Source organism: Siphateles boraxobius, unplaced genomic scaffold (assembly GCF_051911475.1).
Source record: "Siphateles boraxobius isolate OS27281-9 unplaced genomic scaffold, OSU_SipBor_1 61, whole genome shotgun sequence".
NCBI lineage: Eukaryota > Metazoa > Chordata > Actinopteri > Cypriniformes > Leuciscidae > Siphateles > Siphateles boraxobius.
This window is the reverse complement of record NW_027509188.1, coordinates 6,968,473-6,983,462: the sequence shown is the minus strand read 5'-3', so window position 1 is coordinate 6,983,462 and position 14,990 is coordinate 6,968,473.

The window sequence follows — 14,990 nt, the reverse complement described above, 5'->3', positions numbered from 1 at the left end:
TGTGAATTGCCTCTGAGAAGCTGACACGCTTGATGATTGCTCTGCAATTATAAAACCCCACTGCAAAAGAACCTAAAAAACAACGGAGAGATAAAAGATAAGAAGAAGAGAGGGGAGTCTGATTTCCAGGTCTAAAGAAGCTGCTGTATGTGTGTTTGTCTCAAAAAGCAAGAAGTGCATAGCGTGGAGATTGCGCTCATGAAGTAAGAATACACTGTCTAGTAAAAGAAGTGTTTAAAAGGCGCCAGGCAGTGTAGGAAGTACACTGTTTGTTTGTCTGTCTGTCTTTTGTGAAAGAGAATAGGGGGTATTAAAATGTGCACAAAGTAAGGAAGGAAAAGTATAGACAAAGAACAAAAACATTTAAAATCTTTATAAAAATTATTAGCTAAAGTTTTATACATAAACAGGTAAGAAAAATAAGAAAAATCGAAAGAATTGAGTTAAAGAATGTAAAAGTATACACCAGAAGACTAAAATATAGAGAGAAGGGAGTTTTTGGCTCTCCCGGGCATTCTGCCAAGAGATGCATTAACTAGTCATTAACCAGTGATATCGCTGGGAAGCAGAGGACAGTGGAACCAATTAGTGAGAAATAGCAGCAGAAGTAGAAAAAAGCCCAGAATAAAGAATAAATAGAAATAAAAAGTATAAAAATGTATTAGAAATTAATGGATAAAATAAAACTAACAAGTAAAAGTCAAGTGAAAAACTGTGCTTACCAAAAAACAAAGAACACTCCAAAGAATTGGTTTTGCCGACTTTTTGGCCATTCGCCAGACTGTAAATACTGTGATCCAGAGAAAGAAACCCAGCGTCTGTTGAAGGAGAATTAAAAACTGAACATTGGGGCTTTCTACATACTTTTGATATTGAAAAAGGGATAGAAGTGTGAATAAAATTTTAAGCACACGAATAGACGGATTGCAAATAAAGCAAGGAGATAAAGAAACGATAAACAGTCAGAAAAAGGTTTAAAGGAAAAAGTTTGAAGCCAAGGGAAAAACAAATGTGGGAGGGACTCAGTGAATACGGGAGAGAAAGGCATAGGAGAGCATTAGCTCAATACAAAGACAAAGAAAGGTTTGAACGGGCCCTAAAACAAACAAAGGGAATTAAAAATCACTTCTGGTTAGAAAAAGAGTTTTTGGATGAAACAGGACAAAGACAGGAACTAACAGATCAAAAAAGAGATGAACTCTTGCGAGATTTGACAAAAATTGCAAATCTTGATCAACTTGATAAAGATTGGCCTCTGTTGGATTGGATTGAGATAGTTAAAACCAAATAACATTCGAAGTTTTGAAGCCGCATTTAAACAAATTTTGCCTTCCCAAAGCTATCCTTTTGGAGTCAGCATTTACTGCATCAGAGATTAAAATAAATCCAGTGTATGTCCCATAACTGCGAAGAAATGTTACATACCGCTGGCCCCATGAAGTGGGAGGAGCAACAATTTTGAACAACCTTTACATGACAGTATGCTCATGTATCAGACCAGTTAAGTGGGAAAGTGACATAATTTTTGAGGCAGGGAGAAGGGGAGAGGTCGGAACAGCACTAGTAGAGAATTGGACACTGAAAAAACTAGTGGTAATGGTAGTGCTGAAAAACAACCCACGCAGCATTCGGCATATGTGGGTGGAGGTGTGGCGAAATAAGGAAGAATTAGAAGAACAGTCAGGCACCAACGAGGATGCTGAGGCTCTGGACGAATAGACACGGCAAGAGAGGGAGCAGAGGGAGGAGGCTTTTGTACAAAAAAGAAAGAAAAACTTTAGTTGATTTATTTGAGCCATTAACGTTAAAGACCTGCACCCGAGAAGAACTGAATATTTCAATAACCATGTGGAAAGGCTATGAGGTGAAACTGACCCCATCTCTTACTTATTTGTATAGGAAAGGGAAAATAACTGCAAGAGGTCGATGGTTTGAGGACAACATAACCTGGGATTTCGAATTTATTTACTTGGGGGAGGACATCATTTGGAAACGCAGCACATACGACAAGCTAGGAGACGACGAGCTAGAAGAAGTGACGTCGAAGCCACTGTCTGAGGTACCAATACGAACCATATTGAAATACCTTCAGAAAACAAAACAAATACCTGAATTCTTAAATTTAACAGAAGGTTGAAAAACTTATACTGTATAGATAATTGGTTGCAGCGATGGCTTCGGTGTCACCTCAAGAAGAGACCCCAGTAGAGCAGCTTGCATCACAATATCCAATATGTAGGGACACTATTTAAAAACTATCAAAGAAGTGGGAAAAAAGGACCAAAAAGCTAAATACTAACTGGCCAGCAGAGGGAACATTTGACTTGGCTATGTGTAGGGAAATGGGGGCACTGATAAAAAACCACAAAGCTCATGATAAAAGTCAGAAAAGGGAGGAGAAAAGAGGAAGGGAACAGGAGGTTTTGAATTTATTTAGAGACAAAGCCATACAGCTATTTAAGGAACTAAAGGCAAAAACAGAGAAAAAAGATAGCAAAATAGAAACCCCACCCCCTTATGCACCACCCTATGATATGACTGGTAAACAGCTCCCCCTGATGGAGGGCACTGTGAAGATCAAAGGCAACGTAACCCTCACAGATACGCAAGATGAGGAAGAAGAAAGAGAGGAGGAGGAAAGAGAAGACCACAGGAATACAGGTTATGACCACAAAATATTGGCAGATGCCGACATGTTTGAAGCATCATCTCCGCTAGACAAGGGGCCATGATGGAAGCCAAGGTAACAGCTTGAATAGAAAACACCTGACTGAATGCAAGAACCCCACCCTGTCTAATCCATACCATTATGCAGCGAAAACCCTGCAGAGTCTTGGGGAAAAACTGAACCAGGAAGTGGACACCAATCAGCTGTTCGAACAAGAACGTGATGAGCTGGAATAAGGTATAAGGATAACAGAAGAACAAATCAATCACAGCCTTAAAGACTTACAGGAATCCCTGAAGAATGTCACGGGCTCAGAACAACACGAACCCCAAGAACACCACAGACATCAGAACCGCCGAAAGCACAAGCCACGCTCACTCAGCCCAGCCAGACCTCGCAAGGAAGTCAAGAGTGTGACTGGGACCCTACTCCTAGAGGATATCTCGCCAGTCGCCCCACTAGCCACCCCATACAACCTAAGGGGACGGCCACTAAAGAGACCAAGCACGTATAGGGGAGAAGAAGACTGGCATATGGAAAATCATACGTTTTGCCCTATGATAAGCGCATGCAAACAAGAGGAGGACCCACTGAAGGAAACTGTGCAGTGCCCCATCCTAATTAAAGGTCAACAGGGACAGTATGTGCCGTGGGCGGGGCAGGATCTGGAAGGACTGATAGCCCGCCTACCTGACTTACACGAAGGAGCTGGCAAATGGATCAGATCACTGGAAGAAGAGACAATGGGCAAGATTTTGGCCCTTGGAGATGTTAAGGCCCTGCTGGCTAAATGCGTGGGAGGAGCTAGGACTAATGAGATCTTGCAGGATGCAGGACTATATCAGGCAATTGATTCACCTAGAATGGACGCCAGACCACTGGACCAATGCAGACCAGCGATATGGCAAGTACTGAGAAAATATTATCAGACCCAAATGGACCCCAAATCACTGAGAGGAGAGCCAATAGGAGACGGAGAAAACCCAATCACCTATGTCCAGAAACAAGAAAGGAAGTGGAAGCAAGAATTGGAGAGAGACCCCGAACATGACCCAGTAATAACAGCACTGTTCAGAACTGCTATTGTGGAAGCCATGCCTGCACCAGTGAAAGCCAAATTAGAAGATGTGGTGGGACTGACCTCAGAGTCACCTAAAGAATTTAGTGACTATGTGGCTCATGCAGTAGAACAACACAGAAAAAATGAGCAGAAGCTAAAAAACCAAGAAAGAGATCTTCAAAGAAAACTAACCCAGTTGCAGTTGGATGAATTAATCAACAAAAAGAAGAAAGTGCAAGCTGCAGTGAAGGAGACAGACGACCCGACTGCCATGATGGCGGCTGTCAACATATCAAGTCAAACTCCCCAGATTGTCCAGCAAGCACCAAACAACATGAATCAGAGTGTACCCGTCAACACAGGAAACCCACAGCAACTGGCTGCACCAATTGTAATATACCTCCCCGAACATCAAGACAATAGAAATGGAATAATCCCAGGAAGAGGAAGAGGAAGAGGGAGACAATTTTACAACCAGCAAAGAAACCCTGACCAACCAAGCACCTGTTGGGGATGCAATCAGCCTGGACACACCAAGAGATTCTGCCCAGTTAACCCATGGCCCCAAGATGGGCCCCAGCTAAGACAGCCAGGGCGACCAGGAAATCAAAACCAGCAGTATCAGGTATCTGGCCCCCTCAACCCATGGCGTGGCCCAGACCAAGGATACTAGGGATGCCCAGAGAATCCTACGGGGAGGAGTCAGCTTCCAATGCTGTCATCAAATGCTGACCAAGAACCTATGCTGCGGGTTAAGATAGAGGACAAGATAACACCTATTATGCTGGATACAGGAGCAACATATACCTGCTTGAGCCCAACTTATGCCTCACACCTCCCCAGGTCTGGAAAATATGTAAAGACAGTAGGATTCTCGGGACTAACGCAGCTAATTCCAATGACAACTCCTGTCAGCATAAAAGTCAAAGACTCTGAAATTAAAATTCCTGTGCTAGTATCAGACCAAACACCAGTCAATCTATTGGGAAGAGATGCAATATGCAAGCTAAATTTACAGATATGGTGTACTCCACAAGGTATATATATAGATAGTGCAGGTATAAAACAGATGATAGTAATGAGTGAAATTGATCAACAGGAACCACAAGCTAATGCATTTTGGATTGGGAATTTAGATGAGGGACTAAGACAAACACTGGATAGATGGGAAAAGTATATAAAAGAACAATTCCTGAAACCTACCTCACCAGAAACTGAATATCACTGTACAATGATATATGACCCCCTTAGGGATCCAGACCAGGAAAAATAGTGGTTAGAGAAAACTGAGGGTCAGAAAGTACACTTAAGATCAAACCACATAATTATAGGACCAACAGGAGCAGCACTGCAAATCGAAGACAGTGCCTTCACCAGAACATGGTTTAGGGTTAATAATTCAGTCCCACATGTGACGTTGTGCGTCAATGAAGGATGTCAGGCAAAAGATCTAGGTCCAATGATGTTAAAAGCTAAGGAAAAACGGTGGGAAGCCACTGAGAACCCCTTTATTTTACAAACACCAGATAAAACACACCTAAAGATTCTATGTGTAACTAATATGATAGGCACCCCAAAACTGGTTGTAGAAACAGACCAACAACATGACTCAATCTCTAAAATGAAGGAATTAATGGTAGAAATGAAAAAAAGGGTGCCCCTACAGTTATGGTCTAAACATGACACAGATGTAGGATTAGTCAAGTCAGCAAACCCTGTGAGAATTGCTATTAAGCCAGGAGTCCAGTTGCCTAGGAAACAGCAATACCCACTGAAACGCGAAGCAATAGAAGGCATAAGAAAAACAATTGAAGGGTTAATAGAGGCAGGAGTACTAATTGAGACCGCTAGCTATTGCAATACTCCAATTTTACCAGTAGAAAAAGCCAATAAATCTAAGTGGAGACTAGTGCATGACCTAAGGGCAGTAAATGAAGTAGTGGAAGACTGGCCAGCCGAGGTGCCAAACCCACATACGCTTTTGACAAATGTTCCACCTGCTGCTAACTATTTTACTGTGATTGATCTGTGCTCTGCATTTTTCAGCATTCCTCTAGCAGAAGAAAGCAGAAACCTTTTTTCCTTCACTTACCAAGGTAAACAATACACATACACAAGAATGCCCCAAGGATTTAAACACTCACCTCATGTGTTTAACCAAGTTTTAAAACTTGATCTAGAAGACTTAAGACTGGATAGTACATTAATACAGTATGTGGATGATTTGTTGATCTGTTCAACAACACTGGAAAAGTGCCATCAGGACTCCATTAAAGTATTAACCAAATTAGCAGAAGGTGGCCATAAAGCCTCAAAAGAGAAATTGCAATGCTGTTTGCCTCAAGTAGAGTATCTGGGTCGATTAATTGCACATCAAACAAAGGCAATATCACCCAGCCAATTGGAAGGCATTAGTAAAGCACCCCAACCACAAACTGTGGGTCAAATGATGACATTTTTGGGAATGACTGGTTTTAGTGCTGATTGGATAGAAGATTATGCGATCAAAACAGCTCCATTGCGGACCATTATGAGACAGGCTGGTCACCAAAATCTTAGAGCACCATTGAAATGGGATCCTGATGCACTGTTAGCATTCAGCTCACTCAAAAAAGAATTACAAACAGCCCCAGCATTAACGATTCCAAATTATGACAGAACTTTCCATTTGTATGTAGCAGACAGAAAAGAGGGCTTTGCTTCTGCTGTCCTAATGCAGGAGACATGCAGTGGGCGGAAGAAGCAACCTATTGCCTACTATAGCACCAAATTGGACAGTGTAGCCCAAGGCTACCCACCATGTTATCAACAAGGTCTAGCTGCAGTATACTTTGCTTATGAGAAAGCCTCTGCTGTTACTATGGGCTATCCAGTCGTCATCTATACCCATCATAAGATTGCTGAGTTATTGGAACAGGGACGTTTTGTTTTGACACAGGCCAGATGTTTGGCGTACTCCACATTGTTGACTTATCCTGATATAACAATCAAAAGATGTACCACAACAAACCCAGCTAACTTTGTCCCACTAGAGGGGAAAGGAACACCTCATGAATGTGTTGCTGCCTCTCTAGCATTCACTCGTCTGAGACCAGATTTGGAATCAACACCAATTGTTGATGCAGACGTGGACTACTTTGTAGATGGCTCATGCTTTAGAGATCACTCGGGTAATCATGCTGGTTTTGCTGTTGTACAACGAGATGGGGACAATTTTACTCCTGTACTGACACAACGTTGTGAACAGCCTTGTTCAGCACAGTTAGCCGAACTAAAAGCCCTTACGGCAGCATGTCTGTTGGCCAAAAATAAAGCAGCCAACATTTATACTGATTCTGCATACGCCCATGGGGTATGCCATCTTTTCGGTGCGGTATGGAAACAAAGAGGATTCAAAAAAAGTGATGGAACCCCAATCCAACATGGGGACCAAATTACTGCATTGATTAATGCTATGATGTTTCCAGCCAAATTGGCCATCGTCAAATGCCAGGCTCACAAGAAAGGGAATGATTTTGTTATCAAAGGCAATAACGCCGCAGATAACCAAGCAAAATTGGCTTCTGGGTGTCAATCTGCTGTAATGGCACCATCCGTTTTGATCCAGCCCCTCCCTACCATAGAAAGTATTGCCCAAATGCAGTCCAGAGCTACACCACCTGAAATACACTTATGGCAACAAAGGGGGGCGACTAGAGATGCTAATAATATCTGGAGGTCTCATGAAGGTTTTATGATAGCCCCCACCCCATTGCTTAATATTCTTGTACCTGATGCCCACAGTTTTGACCACTGTGGAAGGGGGGAGATTATGAGAAAAATAAAAAGACAAGGATTCTGGTCCCCATACTTACAAACAAGGGTAGATGAATTTCTGAGTGAATGTGAAATTTGCGCACCGAACAATGTAAATAAAGGAACAACAACTCCAATAGGCTCTATTCCAGTTCCAGAAGGTTCTTGTAAGCATCTAATAATGGATTATGTGGACATGATAAAAGCAGTAAGAGGAAAAAGGTACATGTTGGTCATTATAGACAGATTTAGCAGATGGGTGGAAGCAGAACCATCAGCAGACCAAGGAGCACAAACAGTGATAAAATTTCTGACGAGAGAGGTCATACCAAGATTTGGGATCCCATCCCAGATCAGTTCAGACAATGGGTCTGCTTTTATTCAAAGAACGGTAAAGGCAGTAATACAACAGTTGAGGATCAAGCAGAGGCTGGGCTGTGTCTATCACCCTGAGTCACAGGGACTCGTGGAACGGGTCAATGGGACTATTAAGGCCAAAATCAACAAAATTTGTGCGGACACTAAGCTTAATTGGGTAGATGCGTTGCCACTCGCACTAATGAGCTATCGAATGCAAACCAACAGGATCACTAATCTGACCCCCCATGAAATGTTGACTGGGAGACCAATGCCTGTGCCTCATTTGAGAGGACCTTATGACGGACCACCATTAGAACAGTTACAATTGGAATTAAGGACGTATATGAGACAATTGACTGCTATACATGAAGCTATTCATTCACAGGAACAAAGCAGGGGACCCAGAGAAGAGGAAGAAGTTCCCTGTACGGTGGTACCTGGAGACCAGGTATACCTAAGAGTCTTTAGGAGAAGGTGGAATGAGCCACGAAGAGAAGGACCTTATACTGTAGTAAGAGCAACCCCCACAGCAGTACAGGTAGAGGGCAGCACAACCTGGTACCATTTGAATCATTGCACCCGAGTCCCAAGGCTGAGACCTAGAAGGCAAGAGGAAGAAATAGGTAGTCCGGAAGGGAGTCAAGAGGAGATAGCTCAAAATGCCCCAGAAGAGCAGGGAACTGAAAGTGAAGATATTAACATTGATGAACCTCATTCTAGAAAAACTGAACACGTTGAGCCAAGGGATGAAATGCCGGAACGGAATGATGGACAGCCTTCAGAGGACCTGGAGCCTGAAGGTGAGAGAGCTCCTAGTATTGGTCTTTCTGGTGATACACCTCATGCAACAGCTTCCCCAGACACAATGCCTCCAGGCGAACAATCCCCTGGTGAAGGACCCTCTGCTGATGAACCATACAACTTTGTCACACTCAACCTCCAAGACATCGGCATCCCAGGAATCGACCTCCCAGAAAATGACTTCCCAGACATTGACCTCCCAGAAATTAATCCCCCAGACACTGAATTACCAGACCTCTCAAGCTTTGAATGGGATGAGTCACCCTAACCTGACTCAACCAACACAAGGTAACAAAGCACGCAGACATAATGTGAAAAGATCCCTGCAGAAAGCTATGAATATTTATGAAGATTATACTCAAACTGAAGTTGATTTGGAAGTAGAACTGCAAAAAGAAAAACTGTTGGATGATGCCCATCATAATGAATGGTATAAATGGGCAGTGTATACTGTAAGACAGGTAAAACAAGGCACATGTGTATTATGCTCACCCTCACCTTTGAAGAAGTTAAGAATAGTACCGAACCAATATGACTACATGCAGTGTGCCAGATTTAATTCACAATATTGTAACAGAGCGGGACATGTAATTCCATACTGTCCAGCTGAGTGCCTGGCCATGTTAGGGAACCACTATTATCAAAGATTTTATAGCCAGGAGGGTTGGGGAAGTGCATGCAAGGAGCTTGACGTAAGAATAGATAAAGCCAATAAGGAGACCCCACAAAATTACATTCTGGACAAAACATTGGAGTATGAATGTTTTAACAAAACTATGGGCTATCGAAATGTAGGAACCTTTCAAGGTAATTGCGCTATAATTTGGCACCTGGACTATGAGATGTACAACGAGACGAACGTATATAAATCCTCTAGCTCAATATATGCCACAGCAACAATTAATAAAAACATGACAGTAACAGGTGCTCATGAAAACTGCGAGAACGCTACCTTATCCTTTCCCCTGATTGGACCCCTTGAAAATCAAACTGAAGCAGTAGCTGACTTCTTTTGGCTATGTGGGGGTAAACGACTAAGAGCCACCCTAGTTGATTGGAAAGGACTCTGTGCCAGGGTGAGGCTAGCTCAAGGAATAGGAATTGTAAACTGGGATCTCAACGAGGAAGAAACAATAGAAAAGTTGAGTATACATAAGCACAGAACTAAGAGAGCTTATACCCCAGATCCCAATGTTAAAATTGATGCAATCGGACAGCCTAGAGGAATACCACATGAATTTAAGGCTAGGGATGAAATAAAGTCAGGGTTTGAATCATTTCTCCTATGGGTACCTGTTAATAAGAATACTGAATGGATAAATTACATATACTACAATCAGCAAAGATTTATTAATTATACGGAGGATGCATTTGAGGCGCTAGGCCAACAATTGAAAGCCACCAGCAAAATGACATGGCAAAATAGACAAGCCCTGAATTGGTTATTGGCAGATAAAGGAGGAGTATGTGTAATGTTTGGGACTGACTGCTGCACCTTTATCCCTAATAACAAAGCCCCCGATGGAACTTTCACCAGGGCTATGAAGAAATTGAAGGCGCTAAGACAAGAGGCCGCTGAAAATGCGGGAAGGGACAGAAATATCGGATACTGGTTTGATTCTTTGTTTGGAGCCTGGAAAGAGTGGCTGATTAAGGTGGGGATAATAATAGTTGTTGTTGTTGTTGTTGTTGCTCTTCTGCTGTTTTGTTGCGTTATACCTTTTCTCAGATCCATGTTGGCCACTGCAGCTGCTCAGTCAATGACCCGAGCCAAGCAGATGATCAATGTGTCGGTTAACCGAGACAGAGTTGACATTGGATGCAACTCAGGAGTCTATCCTATTGGACCAGGCCTGGATGAGTTAGATGAGTTCTAATGAAAAAAGGTAAAAGGACTGGGGGTACCTGTTAATTTTGTTATAAGGCTTTTGACTTTGTTTTTTGATAAGAAAGGGAGTTAGAAAACTCTGTCTTTCTTTTTGGGGGTAAAAATAGGAAGCTTGTTAGAACATGCATGGGTAGAGTAGGGAGTTAGTAAGATGGGCAGTTATGCATTTATTTTCTGTATATTCTATACAGTCCTGTATATTCTATACTTATAATCATGTTAAGGTATGTTTTTATATAATCACACTGTTGTCACAAATTTTAATGCAAGACTGAAGGGAAACAGAAGGTTTAAAACAGAACATTGATATGTGATATGTGATATGAGGTGATGTAATTGTATGCAAAAGAAATGAGAGTGTTTTTGTTATTTTTTAGATAACTTTATTCACCTTTTTACATATATGGGTATTTTACAGTAACAAGTAGAAGCCTTGACATTGTGTGCATTTAGACTACTGGAACTGTTGTATATAAGATGTAAAAGAGGAATTATTTGCAAGCGCGGTCATCTACTGTTGTTTCAACAAAGGGCAGACTCAACTGGTGGTTTAAAAACCCGCTGTCTGCTCCAACACCAGATAGCGCCCTAGGCACTGCCAGGGCACATCTGGCAACGGTGGAGCAACCCAGATAGCGCCACAGGCCACCAGGAAGCGCCTGCATGGTTCCTCTGGCATCGTGGGACAATTGTAACTTCAGACTATACACTGTATGGTGAATATACTGAATATTTGAAGCTGCTTTGTCCATATAGAGAATGATGGTTTGACAGGAAGGTGAGATCTTTTACTCCACTCCAGACAAATGGGGGTGAAGATGTTTGGTCTCACTCTTCCTCCAGGGTGTACCTCTGTGATAACAGGTCTATTGGTAGGATGACTGGATGGTCTAAATTGATCATATTGGTGGGATAAGAGAGAGACCTGCTCATGGAGATACATTCTGGGAAAATTGAAGGTGGGACTAGAGTTAGTCCCAAAGGGGGGATGTGTTGGAGAATTCTGTTACCCCTCCTCTATCTGATGCCCACGTCTGAATGCTATAATGCTGAGCAAAAGTAGGCCATAGGGCAATGTAGAGTTGAAAAAGTACCTAAAAACCCATGTAATGCATAGATGACGTTGGTGCAAGGTACAGGAAAGTACTAAAAAACATATATGATGTAATTTAAAAAAAAACTATACATGTGATACTCCGCCACCAATAGAAATAAGGCCTCGGAGCATGTGATCTTAATGGTGGCGTGATACCGAGGAGGAGCAATGTGTAAGAGATAACGATACAAACACTAATTGGACACTGGCGATAAGAAAGATGTATAAAATCTATGTTTCAACCACTGTAAGATCAGATGATTCAGCTGACCATCTCACTTTGTTGAATTGCTCAATAAAGTTCTTCTTCTGAGACCTGGAACTTCGACTCTGAAAACTTTTTGAAGACTAATTCTTACTAGACTCTGAAAAACTACTGATCGGGACCAGAGACCAGCAATTAGCCACGACAATATCTACACAAAAACATTAACTACATGAAAATATTTATTCACAAACACAAATATATACACATGTACACACACACACACACACACACACACACACACACACACACACACACACACACACACACACACACACATACATATGTACATATATACACAAACACATACTAACCATATTTACAAGAACTAGTTTAATCTCCACAGAAATGGATTAATTTTGTGAGCTTTCTGCGAACTACCTTGCCTTTTTTTTCTGTCTCCCGCCTCGCAATATGGTTTAATCTAATTTTACAATACCATGAAGAAGCCATCTTCACTAGAACATGTACATGGTTTGCTTCAACAGACATGTCAAACATCTGGCTGTGTAGCTGTGGGAAAAGATTATTTTCGGAACAAGCAGACAGAACCTGGGTGACTATAGTTGCTGTTGTCCCTTTTCCCCGTGGAGGCTTTCCTTCATTGGCATTGAGAAGCTGCTGGAAGCGTTTTTCTGTCGCTTGACAAATTGTGATTATGTCTGGTGATGGTATCTGTAGGCCACCTCTGTTCTTTAGAGTGATGAATCCATGTACCACGTCATCTGTGTTTAATGCTTGTGAGCATGGCATGCAAGTGACCTTCTGCTTCATCTTCTTCACAACAAAGCCTGCAATGTATGCAATTGCAGCTTCCTTGTACTCAGACAGACTGTCAACATCAGGAAGGTGAGAGAGAGTGTCATCCTCTGGCACAAGAACTTCTAAAGGCTCTAAATCCACTCTGAGTGCGATATTCATGGTTGCAGGTGTTGAGTCAAGGATGGTGGTGTTGTCACGGAGAAGACAGTTGCCTGGGCCCTTCTTCACCTGATGCCTGACAAGGAGTCGCTTGTATGCTCCACGAAACTGTCTTACATTGGGGTTGTTGTTGTGACCACCACGCGATCTGATCGCTGAGAAGAACAGCTCCAAGTGGTCCTGACTGAGTTTGTATGTCAGGAGGTATCTGCATGGGGCAGCTGGCTGCTCAACCAGGTCTTCATATACACCCATCACACTTCTAGAAAAAGCAATGAAACCATAGACTGGTGTTTTTTTCTGTGTACGATGTAAATGTACAAGTGTTCCTTTTTGTTGCACTTGAAGCCCACGGAGAAGAGATTCCGCTTCTTCTAACATACCCTTGGCTCGATGTTTCGTTGCAGGCTTAATTGGTGATTTGAATCCTTTGCCGGGTGGATTGCGGCTGTTTAGGACATCAAAGGCTGCATCAATTGTGCGCAGGAAGTGAACCGTGGCTGCACATCCGATGAACTGGGGATACTTCAGCTCCTGCTCACAATACTCAAGGGCATCAGCCACACTGCTGCTGAAGAGCTGGGCTGCAAGATTGACCTTCATCTTCTGATTCCGCCACTCAATATCCGCCATTCTGAGCTTGTTCCCAAGACGCAAGCCCTCCTTCTCTTGAAGCTTGTGAAGCTCCTCAATGTACTGCCATTTGATCTGCTGACCATCTTCTCTCACTAGTACATCTGCTGTGGAGTAGACATTCCGAAGAAGCTTGAGCATGTGACATGGATCCAAGAGCACATGGATTTTTTGTGTGCTATCCTCGGGATGGAAAAAGTAGGGTCTCATGTCCATGATGTCAAGACTGGCACCAAGCTCCTTGATCATCGCAAAGTTTTGAGAGGGTCCATCGCTGGTCAATGAAACCACTCTAACTCCGATCGCATGAAGTCTAATGAGACTCTCTCAGATGATGTTTGCTCTCTCTGCACAGGTCATGCTGTTGATGAGAAAGTAAGCAACAGGGATCTTCCAAGACTCGTTGATAGCAACTACCATAAGGACCAATGCTTGTGTTGCCACAACATTCTCCATCTCCCCGGCACCGATGTCAACATAGCCGTGCACTTGGTCACCCCCAAACTCAGTTTGCTTATGAATGTACATTTCATCCATCATCAAAGCGCAAACTGTGTCTTTCCCTGCTTTCTTCTGCTCAACAACATGGCTTCTTAGAGCTGTGAATGAAGCAACAGTGAATCCAGGATCTGCAGAGATGCTACTGTACCAGTTCCTGATGGTTTGAGGATGCGGCAAAGCTAAGTGCAACTTCTCCCTGACGTAATCATAAGCCTTGGCAGAGTAAAAGTGCAGTGTTGTGGCAAATTGCTTCATGCTTTCAGAAAACACTGACTTTTTCTTCATCTGTAATCTTCCAAAGATCTCTCTAGGAACATCTTCAAGACTGCCAAGGAGGGAGGCACAGTCTGTTGAAATAAGAAGTTTCTTCTGAAGCACTGTTATTGTGCTTTTCAAAGAAGAAACTCTTGCCTTCAGTCTCCTTGTCTGCTGGGCTTTCAACCTCAGTTTCTTACGAGCTGCACCTAGCTGTTGTTGTGCAGCAGAGGCATTTCTCTTAAGCGCTCTAGGAGACATGTACTGGTGATCACCGAGAGAGGAGTAAGAGTGGTCTGTTGCCTGCCTGTCACTGCCAACCACATTTGGTGTCAGAGCAATGACATCCTGAACAGCAAAATCCTTTTCAGATGCATCTTCCATCATGACATTGCTCTGATCGGCAGCAAAACAACTGTCTACCCCTTCATCGCTACTTACACCTTCCACTATGCCACTGCTATTTTCAACACAAGCAAGACTTACCTCCTCGTAAGCACTTACCCAGTCTCCTTCTGGCTGTTCTTCTGCGGAGAACAAGAAAATGGTAGGCACAGCGTTGTCCTTCAGACAGATCCTTCCCTGATAGAAATGAAAATAAAAATACATAAAAACATGGCATTATAGCAGAGTAAATCACTGTGATTTAGCAGTGTTTATACTACAGGGCTGCTGAATGCTTAATTCTGATTGGTTGAGAACGTTCTAAGGTGTGCAATTATTTTCAGGGAAACGCACGGCTAGTAG